The following is a 17,120-nucleotide window of genomic DNA, read 5'->3' as shown; positions in this document are numbered from 1 at the left end:
AATGATTGTATCTGATGCTTCATAAGGACGTTGAAGACATGTAGGAGTTACCGAATGATGTTAAGAAAAGGATAATTTACACTGAATTTCAGGAAAACACTTGAGAACAATATTGATTCAGCTACACAGAATATTCTCAGGGGTGTTGATAAGTGTTTCATTGCTTTGAGTATTTAGAACTAGTGCTAAAGAATAAACACCTTTTCTTTTTTTAGTTCAAAGCATTTGAAACTGGTCATGTTCTTTTCTATTTTCTGTTCTTTTTTTTGAAACTGACATATGATCGATATTTTTAATTGAAATAGCCAGTGTTTGAAAAATGATACATTTCAATAACTGTTGCAACCATATTTTCACTAAGTAGATCAGAACTAATCCAGAAGGGTCACAAAATGGTCAATCAAAATGTAATATTAATAATTTAATTCTCTGGTTTTAAAAGTATATCTTTTGAACCAGAAAATCCAGCCCATATGAAATTGTAGAGCACTTGTACTTAGAACAAAGTTAAGCATTGCTTTGGAGATCATGCGTGCTCGTTGCAGCTCCTATCCAGTTCTCAATGTTTTATTCCCTGAAGGGAGGGGCAGGGATGATGTGCAATGCCAGCTATCGTGCCAGTGTCTCATATTGTTGTGCAGAGGAAAGATGGAAAGTCTTTTTGTACCTGTGCTCCTTGCCAAGACATCTTATGATCCAATCAGAGATTGACAACCCTTCTAGCCGTGTGAACTTCTTACATCATATGACTGAGGGCCATTTAACACCCCCGCACACACTGCAGAGACTAAAGGGGTGATCGCTGAGAGGAGTTAACTGAAGCACAGCAACTGAAGAAGTTGCACTTGAGCAATTCATAAGCTGCATGCAACTCAAGAGTTGCAAGTTGGCCATCCTGATCTAACTCAGTGCCAGCATCTAAAGCAAGACATAAAATAACCAGTATAAATCTGCACATATACTGCATACAATATCTGATAACAGATAAGGAAGCAAACACTGAAAATACCACTTTGAAACTTGCTTTTTCTTCATAAAACCCGTGGCAGATTCATTCCAACCTTATATAATTTCGATGAGGAATTCTGGCAAGGTGTTAATGTATCCACATTTTATGGTCAGCTTACTTATTTTTAAATTAGGTACAGAAAATTACTTTTCTCAAAAGCTAAACGTCCTGTTTTAATGAAAAGGATACTCTCCCCTGTAAAGAGAGAAGTTCTGGTGGTTTAGTGACAGGTGAAAAAAAAGCAGTAGCTTTCCCGGCAACCAGAGGGGACATATATGTATGTATATATCTCAAAACATAGCACTGCTTGGAAATGGAATATGGTGTGTAATAGTGTTATACTGTTGGAAAAGCCAGCTCACCTTTTGTCAATGCTCCTCTTATTCTTTTCCAAGCAATTCTCAGGTACAGTTGAGGAACTAGGTCCTTCCGGAGCTGTTATTCGTAGGCAACTTGCATGCAGCCAACCTTGGTGTTAGGGATAAGGCATTTTACAAACACAGACTTGGATCATGCTCTGGAAATTGGTCTCCATGTCCAGAAACCCTCCCGTTCACACTCAGTTTAGTAGCACAGATATAAGTATACAGTTCTTCCAAGGATGAGAAAGCTGTTGGATACATTGGTTTATTTTCATTAAACTTAGCTTACTCTTTTTTTTCTAAGGTTCACATACCTTTTGAGCAAATCAGGTGCTTTTCTCTATCTGTGATGTAGTCTTGAATCTGTTTTTTCTTTTCATTTTTTATGCATCTGTCGGCTTTTTCAAATATATCTCAATTGGGACAAGGACTTGCACAAATGCTACGAAAAAAAGAATCAACTTTCTAAAGTAGATTTCACTGATTCCATGACAGTGATGGAATTATTCTCAAAACTGAAATCTGTAGTTTTGAGACATATCAATAATCTTTTCCAGTGGTTCTTTATTCTAGAAGACATAGCACACATTCCAAATCCTGAAACAGAAATGACAAACTCACCTTCTGCTGTGAATGACACGGAAACATCAAATACAACAGTGTATAGGTACCTGGAAAACCAAAACATAAAAAGTGTTTTGTGGAGAGTTCTCAATCAAGCATTCCTAAAGAGAATAAATTTACTGATCCATACCATCTCTATTACTTCTCATCCCAGATCAAATGGCCCAACAGAATTCTTTGTACAGATACTTAAAAAGACATTGCAGATAAAATGATTTCGAACCCAGCAAAACTGCCTTGCAGATTTTCTATTTTCGTACAGATCTGCACTACATTCTGCCTCTCAGAAAACTCCAGCAGAGTTCCTTCTATAACTTCAGTTATCTATCACATCTGATCTGCTTAGAACAGATTTAGCAAAGCAGTGGAAGCAGAGCAGCAAAAGGTTTAAAAGCGTTCCCTGGGAAATATACTCTACAGGGCATCGGCATGAAATTACAGGGGAGGAAGGAACTGGGAGAGAAACGTATTTCTAGGAAGGTGTTGCATCTGTGACATGCCTGGCTGAGGCATGGGAGGGAACAACAAAGAGCCACACTGGCCAGTTGTTACCCACGAAAGGCTCAAATAATTTAAGCGCTCCATTTTTGTGAGTATTGTAAAGTTTAAAAGTAGTGTGGTAGGGAAGTGGTAGAAGTGGCAGGGGAGAGACAGAATAGTGGGGTATGGTGGGGAACCTGGATCTGTAGTGCTGAGAAGAGCCTGGCTGGTAAAAGCAAAAACCCTTGTTAGGAGCTAGCGAACCTCTCCAAGCTTAGGAATGACAGGATATTGTGGTACATGTAGCCAGTTCTGCAAAGAGCTGCAAGAGAAGATAACATAAACCTAGAGCACCTATGTTGATGATTTTCCTTATAATTTCCTTTATTCCCCACTAAGTGTGAAAACATAACTAATACCAAATCCACCTCTGGAATAGGATTTGAAAGTTCCCAAAAAACATATTGCTTACTTCTATTACCTATCCTTCTTACTTTATAAAGGTAAATAAGTGATTTGAAACTAGGTGCCATGGTATCAAAATGAGTCCTAGGTTCCTCTCTGCTTTTACTTTTAGTGAAAGAAAATGCCACATTTAAATGAAATGAAGTCTGAAGCCCAGCCAGAAACCTTTTCCTCACTGTATTTTCATTTTATTTAAGAGAAAGGTCTTTCTAGGTATAGCATTCCAGGTACGGCCAGGAACAGAAGGAAGAAAACATATAATTGCCTCTACACTTAGAAACAAGTGACAGATGTCATTGTTCTAGAAAAACTAGGATACTGTATGGACCTGGGGTGAACAGCAATGGTAGTCTATTAATATATGCACCTTGTAAATCAGCAGAGAACTTGTAATGTTTCCACATTTTTAAAAATTGCTATGTCTAATTTAAGAGCAATGAGGAAATATGAAACAAAATATGATGTTTGGAATTTATGGTAAGGATTTAAAACCACAATTTACCTGGAACCCTAAATGCACAGATTCACTTTAAAGCATTGGTCAGTTCCCCAGTTTTAGCTAGGAGATACAGCCCTCTGACTTAGTTCTACATTTCAAATATATGAGCAAGCAGAGAAGTATTTTGGGTCCATATGTGTGGAGACCAGTTGCTGTTCAAAGCAATCGCTTTCTTCTCTTTTTCTAACACTTACTTTCCAAGTAAAGCTAAAAAGTCTATATCAAGTCACCTCACACCAGCTATTAACACAAATTTCTTGCTTTTTTATGGTTATTTGTGTTGGAAACAATTGCCAAGGTGTCCAGACTGCTGGATCACAGGGAAGTTGAGATTTAACCTTGGCAGAAGGCTCTGTGATTGACGTTTCCATTGCCAGAGTTGGTCCAAGTCATTTCAAGAGCCAACTAGATTTCATTTTGCCTTATCTGTGGGTTATCATTCTTACAAGAATCATCTCATTCTGGCAGGATCTTGATTTAAAGCTTTAAAAGTCAGCTGGGCTCAAACTGATTTTGCAAGGTCACAGACACTGCAGGTTCACTCCGTAACACGGAATTAGAAGATTGAGTGCCAGTCCTTTCAAGGTCTTAGCAACACTTAGATGTGTCTCACAGTCTCATTCTCAATTAAGGCAATTTTTAAGGCTGTCAGCAGCTCACAATTTTATCTCATTGTTCTCACCTCAATATTTTTAACAGGTTCACAATCCTGACAAAAGTTTGCTTCCCTTCCATTTGCAAGCTACTTGGAGAACCTTCCTTTGTGTCAAATTTAGATAAGTGCATACTCCAAATTCTCACCCAATCAAATAGAATTTCCCTTTCCAGAAAATGTCTGCTGCCATAATCCACTATCTCACCCATGGGGGTGCATAAGATGGAATGCCCGTTTGCAGTACGCTTGCATACAAATGATCAGCCATGTAAAATTGTTACCATGTTTGATTTAATTGCCAATTGTTTTATTAATTAACAACAATTAGTTATTGTCAAATATATTGCTGCTTTTTACACTATACCATTCCCCAGGGAAACAAAATAAGCACTGAACTGCTGGTAATTGCAGGACATAGTTTTAATGGGTTTACTATGAAAACACTATGAGTTAATATGCAGATTTTACCATTCAATATACCCCTTTGGCTAGTCAAGTTTTTATTAATTTCATTGCAAGAGGGTAGCACATACAAAATCCTAGGCAAGTGGTCATCATACATGTGTGAACTGACTCTGAGATGCAATTCAGAATTGATGCAGACTGCACGCATATGAGCAATAAATATGATTATGGGATCCTGGAGCTCACTTCTTCCAGGTTAGTCTGTCTGAGTCAGATCAATTGTATGGAGCAGTATGTCTAATCAGTCCTGGACACGTGAAATACTCTTAATATGTCATATGTTACATGAGCATCCTCTTCTGTGTTAGAAATCTGAGACAGAAATCAGAGAGTCTTTTACTTAAGAGAAATTTTTTTGTTTCATTTTTCATTTTTAGTATCAGACAGCAACTTTTAGTTAGATGCCTCATGCCAACATGCAGCTTTGCATACATGAGGTATGTTATGGGAAGGAATGCCATTTACAGAGGGGAAAAACCCCAGTCCTATCAAATGCTAACTTTTGAGGTAGCAGCTACCAGTTTGGGTTTTTTTAATGTATCAGTTTATTTTTGCCATTGTTAACTTTTACTGCTAGGTGTCTCCTCCTTTACTTGTCCCACTAATTGCTATGTGCAAGATGCTTCTCAGGACCAAAAGAAAAGAAACTGCAAGGAAATGTTTTATGAACATTGTTGGAGAATGTTGAAGGAACAAGACAAAGCTATATAATGCAAATTACCAAAAAGATGCTTTTTAACCAAAGGACCCAACAAGCTACATAAAGTTTTATTTTAATAAAGATTGTAAAACAGCACAATAATTACAACTACTTACTGTTTGCATTACAGCAATATCAAGAACAGAAAGTTACAAATCCTTCCTCACAGAGCTTTGGTGCCAATCCAGCCATACACTTTAAATCCACAACTTCAGGTAATCTTAATGAACTCAAAATGCAACTCACACGCTTCAGGTTAAATAATGTGTTTAGCAACTTTCCTGGCTCAGGAGTTAAAAACCTACACATCTCTTTTTGAAGTTTAGCAATGGTCAGCTATGAGATGCTTCATCTAATAAGAATAAAAAAAGGAAGTTTCATTTATATTTTTCCTTCAGTCTTTTCCAGTAAGACTAATTTCCATTTAGTTACAAAATTGTTTCCTCCTAAAAAACGCCCCACAAACATATATGTCAGGGACTTCTACTGAATCATAAATATAGCTATCCAGAAAATAGCCACCCAGGAATAGTCCTGTTATTTATTATACACCATAAAGAACATCTTCTTCCCATCACTTTGAATTATCTTTGACGTTGTGCTCTGTACCTTCAGCAGGGCACTACTCTTTGTTTGAAAAGGTCACTGAAACCGAACATGGTGAATGAGCTGAAGTCTGGCCAGTAGCTTGTGTGGCAAACAATAGCATTTCAATCCGTTTCCCCATGGAGATGCCTCTATAGCTTGCTTGTCTTTTCCAGCTCCACTACATGCAGTCAGGGATTCAAGGACTGTTAAACAATAACGCCCTTTTTTGTCACTTGTGTCTTAAATTTCCTATAGCTATTATTATTTGTCACGCATTTCCTTTTACACATGCAAGCGTGTACTTTAGTCTACTTATGGCAGCTTCAGAAACTGAGGGGAAGAGGGGATATAAAGGCCATATTCACCATTATGAAGATTGCTGAAGACAAAAATGTTACAAACTTCTTGAATGCTAATAAAAAAATAGTAATTTTTGGTGTCCTAAGTAAGTCAGATGACATTTTTATGTGTTTCAACCAGTAACAGTTTCTGATCCTATTGCAAACCATTCCCTAAAATTTGCTTTGTTTACAGATCTGCTACCAGTAGTAAACTATGCTAGAATGACAAGTATTATGAATTAGTCACATGGAAGAAGAGGTAGCCCATACTAACAAAACCTGAAGATGCTACTAGGTGGGGTTCAAGCTAGAGACACTACATGGACTACAACTGATTATTATAAGCATTTTCACATATCTCAGACATATTCTCCACTTGCTTTTTCACCAGGTTCAAAAATCCTTTTAGTTTAGTGTGTGTCAGTCAATAATTCATACTCATGACTAAAACACAACTACTTAAGGATTTTAGTAAGAGACTCGACTGATACTCGATGTAATTTGACAGGGTGAGGTACAGTGTCTAACTGGGTCATGAAGCCTCTGTAGGGCAGCTATTTATCATCATTAAAGGATTTTTGTATCCTTAGTGAGCCACATACTGTAGCAAGTAGGAGCGTGTGTGCAAGCACCTGGAGAAAGCTCAGGACATGGAACTAGCAAAGCAAGCAGAACGACAAGCTCCACGGGTAAGCTACTGCTCATTGTAGTTGCCAGTGGCAAAGCCAGGCTCCAACACGAATGAATCACTCCTGCAAGTGACATCACTGGCTGACTCATCATCCTGTATTTCCAGAATTACCTCAATATTTTGTTTGTGTTTTCCTGAAACATGTTCCTTCCTCAGGCGCAATTGTTGCATGCAAAAGAGCCACAATTCAAATGAAAGGGAACACAATATCTGTTGCACTGAATAAAAGGTAATATATTTATATGAATAACAAATAACATGGTAATAGTCTGTAAGTCTCATTTTCTAGTCACTGTAGTCAATATTTAGAGATGAATCTGACTTCTAACTGAAAGAGTAATCCTGCACCAGTCACCGATCTCCGACATTACTATGACGGGGGTATCAGTTCTCGACCAAGAAGACTCTGCACCTGTTGAACGCCCATACACTCAGTACTTTACAACCCTGTGAGAAGGCAAAAGTCTTCTAAAACCTCAGCACTGCTCTGCTGTTTGATGCACAGAGAAATCCCCTTCCCCAAGTCCACTGTAAACCACATCATCACACTTTTAGGAAATTTACAGAAGGGGAGGAAAGAAAAGAACTGAAAAAAGGAAATACATCATAAAGCTGATTACAAGCAAAATTTGTCTCAAAATCTGAATTATTTTGACATACTTGTTTGGACACTTCCACTTGGCTGGCCTTAATCTAGAACTGCAGTCCTTCAGTAGCAACCTTTTGCCTGATATTTTCTGGAAACTATTTGAGCAATTTGAAAGCCATGAAATCATCACACAAGAAAGTCGCACTACCTTGGATGAAAAATAATTGACCTGAAAGCTTCAGTCCCCCTCTCAAAAGTGATGTGTAATATGTCAAAACCAGAAGCGATGTGTTGCATCAGCATCTAATGCGAGGAGCCAAGCTGTGGCCATGCAGAGCCCCACAGGAGGGGCAGCTCCCCCTGTCCCTGCTGCAGCCAGAGCAGAGGAAGGGGCAAGCCCAAACCATACACTGAGAAGCATCACCTCATGAAACTGTAGGAACAGGCTCAGTCTTCAGAGGAAGAGGATATGGGTATCTTTGCCACCATCACCAAGATAACTCCTTCATGAAATTAATCACTGTCAAGGGTGAAAATGGTATACATTAAAAAATAAAATTCTGTCAGTTCTTTTTGTATTGAATGCAGACAATACCACATAATAAAAACTGGGGGGAAATGACAATTGAATTAAGAAATACCCAACTCTCATAAATTTATGTTACTTGTCTCTAAAGAAATTAAGTACCACGGCATGCTCCATCAATGACCCTACACATTTTCGCAAATATTTTTCTATAACTGATGACACAGACCTATCTCAGACTAACGACATTATGTTTGCAAGTTTGTAGTGCTCTCATCAAGGAACCTGGAAAGTAAATTCCCAAAGATTTCATCTGTTTCTAACTTCAGTTTCTTGAACTCACATAGCTATTAATTATTTGCATTCTAGTATTTCTTTTTTCTCAAGATACTAGAAATTTTCCTTTATGATCAGGTCTACGTCATGAGGAACATGGCACTGAATCATTTAAGAACATAAACTTGTTTTCAACTTCAAGTAATTGTGTGGTCTTTTTGAAAATGCTGGACACATTTATAATTTTAAATGTGAGGTGTGTTTTACAAGCCGAGGTTCAATTTGTTTCTCTTGGACTATACAAGTAAGCCAGTGGTAGAAGCAGGGAAGGAAGGAAGGAAGGAAGGAAGGACAGAAGGGAAGGAGAACAGAAGGAAGCCTGCTTGCAGCCTAGGCTTACAGGTTGGGTTCTGTATGACACGATCGTACATGTGGTCTCTCACCGAGTGAGTGTAACCAGGTCCTTGCCGCCTCAGATAGCCCACCCAAACTATTTCACAAGTTCCTGGTTCCTACAGAAACCCTAGATGTCCCCCTGCCATTCCATTTATTCCGTGTAGTAGATAGTGTACAACTGCTATTCCCGTTAGGTGGAAACCTGCACCATGGCTGGCTTCACTGGGGCTGTGAAAGCTATCTGCCGGTGTGGAAAGGTTTGTAAAACTGGGGAATTAATTTCCTTCCTGTTCTCTTGCTTTGCTGAGCTATTTTGCTATCTCCCCCTGTCTATAATCAGATTTTGGCAATTCAACAAGAATGGGAACAGCGAGGCAGGGAAATGTCAATCAAAAAGACACTTAATTTCACCACTGCTACCAATTCGCTGTGCACCAACCCTAGCTCATCTCTGCCTCTGCTTCCTTGTCTGTAAAATGGAGCAAAGCTTATTCCCCTGCATCTGTTACCAGCTAGTGCAGAGCTCTGAACACGTTAAATGTAACATTAAGTGTTGATAATTGGTTTAATTAGGAAGTATAATCCTTGCCCTGAGCAGCTTGCCATCCCTCATCTCTTCGCAAAATCTGTTATTTTATTAAACTTTTTTGGTTCCCCAATCTACCTTTTAAGTAGATCACATTCCCATTTTGTTCTTCGTTTACTGTAAATACAGCAGCAGAATCCTTTGTTAGATGAAGTACCCTTTACAATTCGACATTCAGTACTGCTAATTATGTTCTTGACTTGCTTATGCTTATTTTTTGAGATTTCCCAATCCACCCTCACTACTTTTTGTATATATTTTTAAAGAAGCCTTCTGTTTATAATTATTTTTACATTGCCACTTAAACAAACTTGCATCTGTTGCCTTTTTTCCCTCTAGACTGAACCAGGATGGATTTTAATTGCATCACCAACTGTTTCTAAAACACTTCCTAGAGTCTCCATGAGATTCCCTCTGCATAATAAAATCTAGACCGATAAAATAATAACCAAAACCTGTTAGGGCATTTCATATTTTCTCAAAGTCAGCTTTCCTGTGGTCCAGAATGTTTACTTTGCTTCCACAAGCCCCCAAGAATATTTTGAACTAATGATATTGTAATGTCCTGGGTGTTTCTTTGCTTCAGTACTATTAATCATACTTGGTATATTTTCTAGGACTTGGTCCAAAATACCCTCTAACCATCTGAATGCTTCAATAAGCTGTGGAAGAAAGCAATCCTGAAATACCTCTCAAAATGTGTTCCTCCTCTTCATTTTTATATTGAGTGCCATCCAAATCAACATCTGAGTAATTAAAACTCTGCCAGGATCAAATATCCTGCCTTGTTATAGGATTCTCCAATGTATAAAAACATTTGCTGATTCTGTGTTATTTTATTTTAACTACCCTAGAGATGTAAACTCTCTGTAGCATCCTAGAATCAACTTACCATTTTATGGCTCTAATTTCTATACAGATTTCTGTGTCAGCCACAATATTTCTTTTCACAAATCAACGTTCTGCCTAACCAGTTCACTTACCTTCTGCTTTAATTTACTTAACCCTTTGGAAGATTCTGTATTCTTCATATTATAAGGTATTTCTTTGTAAAATTATTTAAAAACGTGTCCTATTGTCAAATTATAAATATATAAAAAGTATACAAAATCCAAAAGCATAATATAAGTGCACAGAAAAATATTGGCAAGATGCACATGCACAACAGAAAAGAATATGAATAAGTGCTTCAGAATTTAATGTGATAGTCATGCTAAAGCCTGCCTAACTTCCTCAGTCAAGTTACAGGGTTTGTAGTCACAGGCTCATGATTCTCCCTTGCTGTCAGTAAAAATGCTGTTGCTAGAGATGGATATCTGTTTACCTTTTCAAGTGGAAAATGAGTCTTGATAGATCAGGCAGACAGAGAAACAGAGATCAGAAAACAGTTTGATTACATTTGAGATCCCAGAGTGATTGTAAAATGGGGGTGCAGCTCTCAGGGTGCAATGCACCAGTGAGGGAGCTGAGGTATGGAGAGAGGGATACCAGAGGTGAGAAAAATATCCCAGTCACTGAAGTAAGGCATTAACTGAGAGCTGTCTCAGGCAGTGGAAGAGTGCAAAGACAGCTGGAATTGCAGGGAAGTTACCTGGATAGGTAGGATGAAAAGCCTGCACAAAATCAAGGGTCTTTGTGCAGGATTCAACACAGAATAAGGTACATTTTAGATGTTAATAAAAATGTTTGGAATTATGTATCCTGTGATCCCTGAGCATATCCATGATTTTTCCCCAAACTAAAGCTTTTTCTTTTTTTTTTTTACTTCACCTACCATCAGCCAAACATAAAATTTTATACTCCTTTTCATTTTTACAGGTACAATCCTCCACGTGAATTTTTAAAATATTTCCAGTTGCATGTTTCCCATGTGATACTCATTTCAGGAATCACAACAAACTGCACCAGGTTCATCCTTCTAATTCCTCTCAACTCACTAATCAAGCTTCTCATTACCTTCACTAGCATTTGGCCTGTGCTGAATAATCATTTTCCAATTAGCCTTACGCTTCTAACCTAAATGGTTATCTAAACGCAAGTCAGTTATTGCATCCATCTCAATTCATGACATAATCCCCTTATTTCCTTCCTTTGCTGCATGCATCTCCTGCCTCCAAGTCACCTGCAAATGGCTACAAAAACTTTAGGCACTTGGACAGTGAAGTTTTTTATATCATTTTTCTAGCTGGTGTCTTCTAAGAATCAAGCATTAGCGACAGATTTGGAAATAAAGCTTCAAGTGAGTTCTGAATTTCAGGGAACTATCAGATCATTCACATTAGGATCCAGATGTCCCAAACTGGTGGTATCACCTTAACTTTGAAAGCTTTAAAATTCCCACATGTTCTATGGGAAAAGAACAGCTTAGAAATACACTGGGAGAATTTCAGCCTTGAGAACACCCTACCCGGGAAATCCCAGGCAGGGTTACCACTGCATTCCTCTGTAATGACTTATGTTGGAGTACAGAAAACCTAGGGGAAGGTTTAACGTTGTGGCCCTTGAGGAGCCAGCTCTTGCCCAAAGCACATTCTCCTGATCCCAGTGTCCAGTTACACAGGGCACAACTAAGACTTATAGCTGCCCTCAACTACGAAGATGCCAGCTCAGCACTGTTACAAACACAGCAGACACAGAAATGTGTCCACTTGCTTCCTCGAACCCAAACTTCTTCACAATGATCCACCAAAACCAATTTGGTGTCTTTACATTGACCTCAGCTGTTCTCTCAGTGGCACACAGGTGCACAGCAGTGCCTGGAGAAGAGCACCAGAGGGTAGATGGATGGGCAGCCTTTTCTTTTCTGTTCCACAGCCTGATCATCCATGTTCTACCACTGCTCCTCCATCACACATTTTCACTTTATTTTGTTTTTACCAACCAGAATTCTAATAGTAATCTCCAATATATTCAAAAAAACCTGATAAATATTTTATATTTTAAATACAAACATCTTCCATGGAGTTTAAATCACTTCTCCCTTCTTCCACAAAAAAAAAAGAAGGGGGAAAAAAAAGCAGACTGGGAAAAACAAACAAACAAACAAACAAACCAACCAACCAACCAACAAAAACCAACACCCCACCCCCCCCCCCAAAATGACAAAAAATAATGAAAGACTGAACTTTGCCTTTAATCTATCCTAGTTAAACCAAATAACTTGCCAGGTGCTGAGAAAAATGCTAGGTGGTAAGGGAGAGTCATCAGGACTCCTTTGTTTTAGCATTGGCCTTTGTTCACACGATGATCATAGTGAAGACGTGACCATGGAGCACTCAGTCTGCAGATGCCCTGAAAACTGCATTAGTTGTCCACATTGTTCTTTTACCTACACTGGCAAATTATCCACATTAAGTAGATGAATGCTTATAATACCAAAATGTTATTGTCCTTGAAACACTCAGTTTCTTAGTGATTTCAATTCATTGTATACACTGGGGTTAAGGATGCAGAGAAGGAGGTGTTCCTCTGGTTTTATGTTCATTAAAACAATTGTGTATTCATTTTGATATTAATATTCAGGCTACCTGACATTTTGGAACAATTATATATTACTGTTTTTAAATACAAGCATTTTTTCTGAAAAAGGATTTAAAAAAAAAGGAGTTTTTCTTGTAGTTTTCTGAAGGCTTTCTGAACTTTATTTTAAACAATCATTATTTCCCCCCCCTTTTTTTTTCTCCCACAAATTTTTGTTTCCCTCAGTGAAAAAAGTAAAATATGGAGATCAAAAGAACAGGGATGAAAAATAAAAGAAAAAGAAGAATCACCTCTGATTAAAGATGCATTTTTTTAAATTATTTTTCCTAAATAAATTCCTTTCCGCTTCCTGGAATATTTAACATTGATAACAGCTTTTACATTGGCTTTTTTATAACTGAACAGGAAAAAAAAATCCTTTTTTTAGCATTTTGACTGGGGTTTTTTCCTGCAAAATATAGATACTGGCAGAAATATTTCACACATTATGCCCCCTATGATTGTTATAGCTGTATTGTTGCAAAGGATGGAAGGTGCTTCTCTACCTTTGATGAAAGAAAAGGAAGGAGTGAAAGAGGAAGAAAGACATCTGGATTACCTTTATGTTATGCATTATTATCGTTTGAAAGCCTTGTTATTTCAGTTAAGCTTATTTTAGTTAATTCTCAATTTTCCCAGAACAGGACAACACAGTCCAGAGAGGTGGCACAGAGACAGGAGGTCCCTATTCATTTTCAGCACTCTTAGTGATAAGGCTTAGCAAAAGTCTTTCTGAGATGAGTAATGGCAGATTTGACTCTGGGAGGTAATTATAGATTTTGACAAGAAGTTTGAGACTTTGGGGATGAAAGTGACTGTGAAGGTTTCACTGAGGAAACCAACCCCTGACAGGCACAACATGCTCATTACAGAAATTCTGAAAAAGCACAGAGATCTATAAAACAAGCTAGATACAGAAGAACATATTTTTATTAACCCCACTGCTGCTGATGGCAGATGCATCCTCCTTGTTGTTTGGGGACTAAAGTGATTTGTAATCTCAGCTACTGCTGCCTTTTTAAGATTCAGAAGTTCATTTGCTTGTGAACCGCCTCCCATCCTCCCTCTCTCACCCTTTTTCTTTTGAGAGTTAGGCGTGGGGAGTGTGTGTGTGGGGGAATATCAGAAAAAATAGTGCCATGAAAAATAAATTATGACTGATCAGAAATTTCTTCCCATAATGCAACTACTAGTTATATTTGCTGCAATCATTTTTTATTGTTTGGGTTTCAACGGTGGTAAGAATAAAGAAAATATCAAAGTGGCATATGCACTTCATATTCTCAGAATACTTATTTTCAGTATTCCGAAGTGTAATGTCTGAGAACTGGAGCAACTTTCTAATTGAAAGGGCTTCCTCCAAGGAAAAGGTCCTTAAAACAGCAGGGCTTCTGGTAGGAGCTCCGAGTGTCTGCAAGTGCTTTAGGCTCTTAAAGCAGCATCTTCCAGCTGCATCAGACTACTGTAGGGATTGACCATCATGTTACTACAACTCAAAAATACACTGACCAGGCTTTTACTGCAGACTCTCTGACTGGCCAGAGCTTTTGGCGATGGAGGGGGAATAGTTTTCATCACACAGGGGAGAGCAGAGCCCTAATGTCAATTCAGAACAGAACTTTTCCCCAAATAAATATTTTCTTTCTTCCAGTGAATAAGAGCATTGAAATAGAATCTCCAGGAAGAAGGAAATAGAAGCTCTAGGAATGGGCCATGAAAAGACTTATTGTCAAATCTAAATGTATTTATGATCCATACACTCCTTTATACATCTTGCCACTACCAGATGCAGACCTCGTTTCAGCAGTACCTTCTGCCTCCATTGTGCCTTTTTGTCAACATAAAGCAGCTGTAAACCTGCCTGCTCTGGCCAATTAAGTTGTTTTGTATTTTTGGAGTGGCACAAAGGAAACCCACCCCTCCTTCTCAGTTTTAATAAAATCAGGATATATGGGGCACATAGGAATTGCAAAACTTGGAGTGGAACAAGAGTCACAGGCCAGATTCTTGAGCTGCAATAAAACAGTGGCAATCCAAGGGAGAGATGGCAAATTATGCTAGCTGGGAGTCTGCCTCTGAGATTCCACGAACACTGTTCTGTCAGAAAAGAAAATGACATTATTAGGCTGCCTTTCACCAACATTCCCCAAAACATATATCTTCTCAAACCATTTGTGGGAACCTATGAAAAAGGGGCATATGCCCAAGTTCATTTTTATGAGATCGTTTGTATTACTTCATATGAATTGTGAACAGATGCCTCAGTGCAGTAATGGCTTATCAAGACAGCCTGGGAACTGTCATGTACCAAGAGGATATGCCCCAGACCAGGGGGTCAGCTTGGGACCACTTCATTTCCCTTCAAAGCCTTGTTCTAAGGTTTTGAGTAAAAATCAAATGAGAAATTTGCCCTGGACTTTAGGCCAAGAATATATCTAACCTGAAAGGCATAATGAAAACCTTAATAAGCAGGAGAGGTGTGTAGCAGAGCTGCTCCCAGTGAGGCAACAGGGATTTTGCTTCTCTGGGCGCAATTAAGTCATTGATACTATCCAAACTCACTTACTCCACTGCATTAAAAAAGTCTGTGATGTAGATTCCCTCACTGGATTTAGGCACCTAACAGAAGCCAGGATTCATTTAACCTAAATTCAGATATCTGCAATATAGAAATTTCCCCTTGAGCTAACCACCATAGCATCGCGCTGCTTTAGGATATAATTTATGATTGTCTAGAAGTGCCTATTTCACTGGTGTCCTCTACATTTCAGTTATATAAAACCTGGTTTGAGCCTCCTGATCTACCACTGTGATCAGCAATGAGAGTGTGCAGGATGATCTGGGGAACAGTCCAGAGCATTTGTGATCTGAATTGTTCTTGTGTGGTTCCAGTCTCCCTCAGTGCCAATTGAAAAGGGAGCCAAACTGGTGGCTATCATCAAATAAATAGTTTAAGAGTGAGGCTCACCTCTTGCGCCTCACGTAAGATCCTCATTTATATGTCTGGAATTAGGTGGAAAGCATCTGGGCCTATAAATTTCTGTCCAATAGGGATTTGTGGACTTTACTTTCACTCACATATGTTAATTTAATCATCTTATTCTTTATAGAAAACACAAGAGGAATAAGAGCAGATGGAGTACCGTAGCACCTACATTTTTTTGTGACTTACCTATAACATTTAGTTTCACCTTCATTCCATAGTGAAAGAAGCAGCTGCTGGAAGTTCATCATCTCAGGATCGGGCAGGTGAACATCAGGAAGAGGCACATCACAGTGTACAGAGTAGAGAAAATGATGTAAAACATGAAGCCTTGATGGTGAACTTAGTTAAAAACCTGCAAGGGAAAAATGTTTGACATTTTAGAGGAAGTTATTTCATTCCATATCTGCAGTAGCTTTTCACAGTTGACCAATATATGCTTTGAAAGCAACTTCAAAGTTACATGCATGAGAATTGGCAGAAACCGACCTTTACATCTGTACATAAAATGTTCACATAAGAATGGCTTGTGATTTCATGCAGCCAGGACACAAAGTACCGTGGGATTCATGAGGCCAGTTGTAGCTAAGCAAGGATCAGATAAAGCGTGTCCCGTTTATTTCAGCAGGATTAGAGTACAGAGCTCCATTTTCAAATAATCTCTGTGGATATAAAATAAAAACTCAAAAAGACATCTGTCAAACAAAATTTTAGTAACATATGAATCAGAATAAGTTGTGGCCTATTGTTTGAATATTCCAATAGTAGAAAAGGAGGTTAAATTCAAATAAATTATTCATCAAGACTAGTTGCTCCTTTCTAGTATTGCTCTGTATAATTTATAACAAAAACAAAGGTGTGCCACAGAATAAAATGAGATTTTTAAAATACTTCTGTGAATCTAGATGATGCAATTCCCTATCTCATTCCAAAATAATTATTGAACACGTGGAAAAAATACTAACGCATAAGAAATATATTCAATTGGCAGGCGACAAATACATTATTTATTGCATCAAGTTATTGATGAGCTTTCATACCACCTCGTCATTCTGTTTTGCTCTGTCACTCATGAGCTATAAGATCATCAGTAACTCATAATAAATAATGTATCCATAGCCAGTCCTTTGGGTAGCTACCCTTATTTATCTAGATATATGCACACAGATATATACTTTCTCACAAAAAAAAAAAAAAAAAAAAAAAAAGGTCAGCATATTATACAATGCTGATTTGCACAGGTATCAAACCTAGAAACAGAACATGCAAACAGGGGGTTGAGGACATTACAGGGTTTTTGACAATGTATTATTTTCATGCCAAGAATGCATTGTTAGAATAATATGCAAATATGGAAGGTTATAGT

At 38.1% G+C, this 17,120-nt stretch overlaps 1 long non-coding RNA gene across 1 annotated transcript; it reads right to left on the bottom strand.

The window, feature by feature from the left end:
• Positions 1-1,247: 1,247 nt before the first annotated feature.
• Positions 1,248-16,104, bottom strand: LOC114012598 (uncharacterized). The gene is made up of 3 exons (XR_003555149.2): positions 15,944-16,104; positions 1,993-2,042; positions 1,248-1,813 (listed from the first exon to the last, which is right to left on the bottom strand). It is a non-coding gene; the product is annotated as an uncharacterized LOC114012598 (long non-coding RNA).
• Positions 16,105-17,120: the final 1,016 nt, after the last annotated feature.

Source organism: Falco peregrinus, chromosome 4 (assembly GCF_023634155.1).
Source record: "Falco peregrinus isolate bFalPer1 chromosome 4, bFalPer1.pri, whole genome shotgun sequence".
NCBI classification, from domain to species: Eukaryota; Metazoa; Chordata; class Aves; order Falconiformes; family Falconidae; genus Falco; species Falco peregrinus.
Note: the sequence above shows the minus strand (reverse complement) of the source record. Positions and strands in the feature narration are given on the sequence as shown.